A 5,081-nucleotide genomic window follows, 5' to 3' on the forward strand; every position below is an offset into this window, starting at 1 on the left:
CAACATGGATGGAACTGGAGAGCAGATAAATACCACACGATTTCACTCATTTGTGGAATATAAGGAACAACATAATCTGATGAACAAGGACTGATCCAGAGACGGAGAGGCATTGATTGGATTGTCGGGCTTTGGAGGGAGGGTGGGGGAGGGGAGGGTAAAGGGGAAAGAGCAACCAAAGGACTTACATGCAGGCATAGAGGCCTAACCAATGGACGCAACGGGGGGTTGGGGGGGTGGAGGGTGATGTGGGGACAGGGACACATATGTAATATCTTGATCAATAAAAAATATATTTATAAAAAAAGAAAAAATATATATATTGTAGTTCTTATCATCATAACAGATGACACTTTGTTTAAATCAATATACACTTAAATTTAAAATAATAATAAAAGGTCCATTCTACATAAAAACAAAAACAAAAACAAAAACAAATGACATGGGCAAAAAGAAATCAAATTGCAATATGGTAAAATTAAATTTAACTATTTCAATCGTCAACATTAAATATAAATAGTCCATATACTCCAATTAAAAAACAAAAATGGCCGAATTAAATTAAAAAGCAAAATTGACTATATGTTGCCCATAAAATGCACTTCAAATATAAAGACAAAAATAGATGAAAAATAAAAGGATGTGAAAAGATACACCAACTGAGAGGTGACGTCAACAAGATGATCAGGAAGCCCTGGATCCTCTTTCTCCCCAAGGACACATGATTCAACCACAATATAGAAACTGTGAGAACTCCAGAAACTAGCTGAGTGTGACAAGAACACACAATGGAGAAAGGACAGCCTCTTCAACAAATAGTGTTGGGAAAACGGTGTCCAAATGCAAAGGGAACCTTATCTTAAACCATACATAAGAAAAACATCTCAGAGGGTTAGACTTAGCCTGGCCGCTGTGGCTCAGTGGTTGAACCCTGACCGGGAATCAATCTGTGACCTCTTGGTTCATAGGTCAATGCTCAACCACTGAACCACACCAGCTGGGCAATAAACCCTTTCTTTCAGGACAATTTTTGGGGTCAAGATTTTTTATTTAGTGATTGATTATTAGAGAGAGAGAAAGGGAAGTGGGGGGGAGATTTGTTGTTATCCCACTTGTTTGTGCATTTGTTGGTTGATTCTTATATGTGCCCTAAGGCAGTGGTTCTCAACCTTCCTAATTGGAGGATGCTGTAACCAACTGAGCTACTTGGCCAGCTTATGTATTTTTAAAAACACACGTGGCATGAAATTCAAAGAGAACAAAAGGGCTTAGTCTGTCTCTGTTAATCAGTCTTCCTTCCATCTGTCTCTGCCCTAAGGGGATCTAACCCCCAACCTTGGTGCATTGGCAGAATGCTCTAACCCAGTGGTCGGCAAACTCTTTCGTCAACAGAGCCAAATATCAACAGTACAACGATTGAAATTTCTTTTGAGAGCCAAATTTTTTAAACTTAAACTATATAGGTAGGTACATTGTTATTAACTTAATTAGGGTACTCCTAAGCTGGCCTTTGCTGAAAACATCCGCAATCTGAGGGGTCAACCTCAGCGAACTTACCCCGACTTCTTCTAACGCCACTTCTTCAAAATAGACTTGCCCAGGCTCAAAACCAACTTCTGCGCATGGGCCACAAAGTTTCAATCGCACTGTACGTGCACACCCGCACGCGGTATTTTGTGGAAGAGCCACGCTCAAGGGGCCAAAGAGCCGCATGTGGCTCGCGAGCCGCGGTTTGCCGACCACTGGTCTAACCAACTGAGCTATCTGGCCAGGGCTCAAGACTGTTTTGTTTAACAAAGGCTTCCTTTAGTGATTTTGTTCCACATTTTAATTTAAACATTGTTAATCTGTCAAGAACTTACTTTAGTATAAGTAAATTAGGAATCCAGCCTTGTTGGTTTTAATGATTCATTTTTTAATTATTTTCTTTATCCCCTAATAAACTCCCATATGCATATTTAAGTCTAGCCAAGTTACTTAACATAATGTTGTAACGTACCCCGTGAATCACAAAAGGACGCCTCAAGAAGTCGAATTAAAGAGTCACATTTATTGCAATCCGGGACTATGAGGGGTCATTCCCAAATCTCATAGCAATAAGGTGGTGGCAAAACCAGACTTATATAGGCAAAAATCACAAAGGTATTGATTACATCTCAGGGTTTGGAATGAGGCACCTGGCTCGCAAAAAAAGCAGATTACAGAAGCAGAATTAAGCATGTTAATTACAGTTTCGGGTCTCAGGGTCACTGAGTTGACAGAAATACATTATCTAGAGCCCTTGGGTAACCTGGGTTAAATTTAGGCATGTTATCTAAATTACAGTTTTGGGTCTCCGGATCACTGAGTTGATAGAAACACATTATCTAGAGCCCTCAGGTCTCCTGACCACTGAGTTGTCAGGACAATTTAGAGTAATTGTGCTGTCCTGGTCTCGGGACCACTGAGTCACTGAAACACATTATCTGGAACCCTCCGGTCTTGGGATAATTATGCTGTCCTGTTTCCAGGTACAGTAGAATGTGCTCTCTAAGACCAGTATGATAACAATCAATGGGATAGTCATTCAATCGATAAGGCATTCAATCGAATGGGATGACTTATACAATTTAGAAAATCAAAGTAACCTGTCCATTGTTAAACAAAGCAATAGGTACCATACTTCAATAATAGTATCTTTTGTAGCAGGATAGCAGGAAGCTAGAAAATCCCTGGCCTGGTGGAATGGGGAAACTGAGACAAGAAAATTAAACAAGGCCAAACAGTTTGGGCAGCTGGCACCCAGCTTGTGAACTGCAAGACCTTGTCTTCCCTCACCACGGACACTTGAGAGCAAATGGTTTGTGTCCTCCTCCCTAGCCAGAGACTACATAGTTTAAATCACTCTGGTCTGGGAAAATAGAGAACAAAGGCCCAATAAATGCCATTTGTGCCCGTTAAACCCAAGGACAGATGAAGTTTGGAACAAGTAACAAAAACCTCATTAATGCCAAACAGATATAAGATAAAAATAAAACATAGCAAGAATAATCCAAAACTCCCTTATACACTCATTTTAATACATCAGCATATTGAAAATGCACCTGATGAACAAAAACAGATCCAGAGACAGAGAAGCTTTGATCAGACTGACAAAACTGAGAGGGAAGGTAGGGGAGGGTGGGGGGTAAGGGGAAGAGATCAACCAAAGGACTTGTATGCATGCATATAAGCCTAACCAATGGACAGAGACAACAGTGGGGTGAGAGCATGAGTGGGGAGGGGGTGGGGGGATAATGGGGAGATAAGGATACATATGTAATACCTTAATCAATAAAGAAATTTTTTAAAAAAGAAAGAAAATGCACTTGAAAGCTGATGAAGATTCTACTGAAACCCTCCCATAAGATTCTCAACTGCAGAAAAACAAAAGTATAAAAAGCCCTCAGGACAAAGACTCAATGTTCTTCTTGAAGGAAATATTTCAATCAAGAGACAAAATGTAGAAAAGCAAGGAAGAATTTATTTTTTTTTTAAATATATATTTTATTGATAAAATATATTTAAAAAAAATACTGTTATGGCAAAAATAGAATATTGGGACTAGCTATGGTTATGAGAAGTATTAATCATGCTCTGTTAACCCTGATTGCCTTGTGTTGGTTAAAGGACATTCTGACCTTCTCGGATTTGTAGGCCCCCAGGACCTGGGAATCAACCTTGGAACCATTCAAGAACTGCCTATCATGGAAAGATTAACAACCTTGTTCCCCAGACCGTGGAGTCCCACCCCAGCCTCCTATTTCCCCATAATTTATTGACTTGGGGTGGGCGGTGGGCAGTGTGTTTGGTAGGGGCTGGGAGGAGGGGAGTAAGGGGGAAGATGGGGAAATGGGAGATATCTTTAATACTGTGAGGGCGCCAAACCGGTTTGGGTCAGTGGATAGAGCATTGGCCTGCGGACTAAAAGGTCCCAGGTTCAATTCCGGTCAAGGGCATGTACCTTGGTTGCGGGCATATCCCCAGTGGGAGGTGTGCAGGAGGCAGCTGGTTGATGTTTCTCTCTCATCGATGTTTCTAACTCTCTATCCCTCTCCCTTCCTCTCTGTAAAACAATCAATAAAATATATTGAAAAATAAAAAAAGAATGAGTGTGAAAGCAGATTCCTCAGAGGCCCTAGAGGTGGGCTGAGCCAGGTGAACGTGTGATTTCAGCATTCCAGACTCCGGACCTCGGGCCTTCAGGTCCTGGGGCTGACAAGTGGCTGTTGTGGTACAAGTGTCCCTCGAGTTTTGAAACTGCCTATCATGGAAAGATTAACAACCTTGTTCCCCAGACCGTGGAGTCCCACCCCAGCCTCCTATTTCCCCATGCCTGTAATCCCTACTTCCCCATGTAATCCTTGTCCTATCCTATACTATATTATATTGCAGGGGGCGGGGGTGGGAGGGGACGTGGTGAGGAGGGAATGGAAAAGGTATGCTCCCTGGAGGGCTGGAGGGAGAGTGATGGGCCTGTTTTCAGGAGTTTTAAAGGCTGGGCATTTAGGGAAGGTCGTAGGTGTGGATCAATAGACTATTCATCGCCAAAACCGGTTTGGCTCAGTGGATAGAGCGTCGGCCTGCAGACTGAAGGGTCCCAGGTTCGATTCCGGTCGAGGGCATGTACCTGGGTTGCGGGCATATCCCCAGTGGGGGATGTGCAGGAGGCGGCTGATCGATGTTTCTCTCTCATCGATGTTTCTGACTCTCTATCTCTCTCCCTTCCTCTCTGTAAAAAATCAATAAAATATATTTAAAAAAAAAAATAGACTATTCATCAGCTTTGATGTACCAAAGTGAGATTTATTCTCTTAATTTATCTGTTCTTAGGTGTGGGTGGCAATTGGCACTAATTGGATTTCTGTTATCTGTCTCCCAATAGGGTGATTTAAGCTATTTACCCTCTGGTTGGGGAGATATGCAAACCATTTACTCTTAAGCATCCTTAGTTTAGGGAAGATAGGATTTCCTAGGTGGCTGCAAACTGCTGTTTAACTGTCTTAGTTTCCCTATTCTGCTTGTCCTGGAATTTTCCTAGCTTCTTACCATTCTATTGCAGC

This window comes from Myotis davidii, unplaced genomic scaffold (genome assembly GCF_000327345.1).
Source record: "Myotis davidii unplaced genomic scaffold, ASM32734v1 scaffold18, whole genome shotgun sequence".
NCBI classification, from domain to species: Eukaryota; Metazoa; Chordata; class Mammalia; order Chiroptera; family Vespertilionidae; genus Myotis; species Myotis davidii.